Source organism: Procambarus clarkii, chromosome 30 (genome assembly GCF_040958095.1).
Source record: "Procambarus clarkii isolate CNS0578487 chromosome 30, FALCON_Pclarkii_2.0, whole genome shotgun sequence".
In the NCBI taxonomy this organism is placed as follows: domain Eukaryota; kingdom Metazoa; phylum Arthropoda; class Malacostraca; order Decapoda; family Cambaridae; genus Procambarus; species Procambarus clarkii.
This window is the reverse complement of record NC_091179.1, coordinates 12,061,040-12,061,769: the sequence shown is the minus strand read 5'-3', so window position 1 is coordinate 12,061,769 and position 730 is coordinate 12,061,040. Positions and strand designations below refer to the sequence as shown.

The following is a 730-nucleotide window of genomic DNA, read 5'->3' as shown; positions in this document are numbered from 1 at the left end:
TAGTTCTAATTATTACTATTATACATTTCAAATTTCTTTCAAATCAACATTGTGATTCTTCTCCCAACTATGGTTTGCTACAGCATTAGTGCTGTAGCAAACAATACTGTAGCAATTATATTAATTAAAACTGTAGCAATTATGGCTGGTAAAAAATTTTACCAGCCATAATTCTACATGATTTCTTATGTTCTTCAATTCTGATCTCCAGGTTTTCGCCCTGTTCCCCCTACATGCACTTCATTACAATCTCTACACGGTAATGGCCAACCGCCATACCACGTTGAGAACACCGCTTCTCGTCCGATCAGCGAAGTTAAGCAACGTTGGGTTTGGTTAGTACTTGGATGGGTGACTGCCTGGGAACACCAAATGCTGTTGGCAATAATGTTGGGAGCCGGTGGCTGAGCGGACAGAACACTGTACGTGTGATCCTGTGGTCCCGGGTTCGATCCCGGACGCCGGCGAGAAACGATGGGCAGAGTTTCTTTCAACCTGATGTTCCTGTTACCTAGCAGTAAATAGATATCTGGGTGTTAGTCAGCTGTCACGGGCTGCTTCCTGGGGGTGGAGGCCTGGTCGAGGACCGGGCCGCGGGGACACTAAAAGTCCCGAAATCCTCTCAAGATAACCTCAAGATAACATATAAACTCCCGGATCACTATCCTCTCCTACTCTATTCTTACTAATCCATTCCATAATTGTATTTTGGAAATTAAAAAGATTTCAT

General features: G+C 43.7%; 1 non-coding gene across 1 annotated transcript; it reads left to right on the top strand.

Annotated features, from left to right (window-relative positions):
* The first annotated feature begins 265 nt into the window (after positions 1-265).
* LOC123765689 (5S ribosomal RNA) lies at positions 266-384 on the top strand. Its single transcript, XR_011230052.1, has one exon. It is a non-coding gene; the product is annotated as a 5S ribosomal RNA (ribosomal RNA).
* Positions 385-730: the final 346 nt, after the last annotated feature.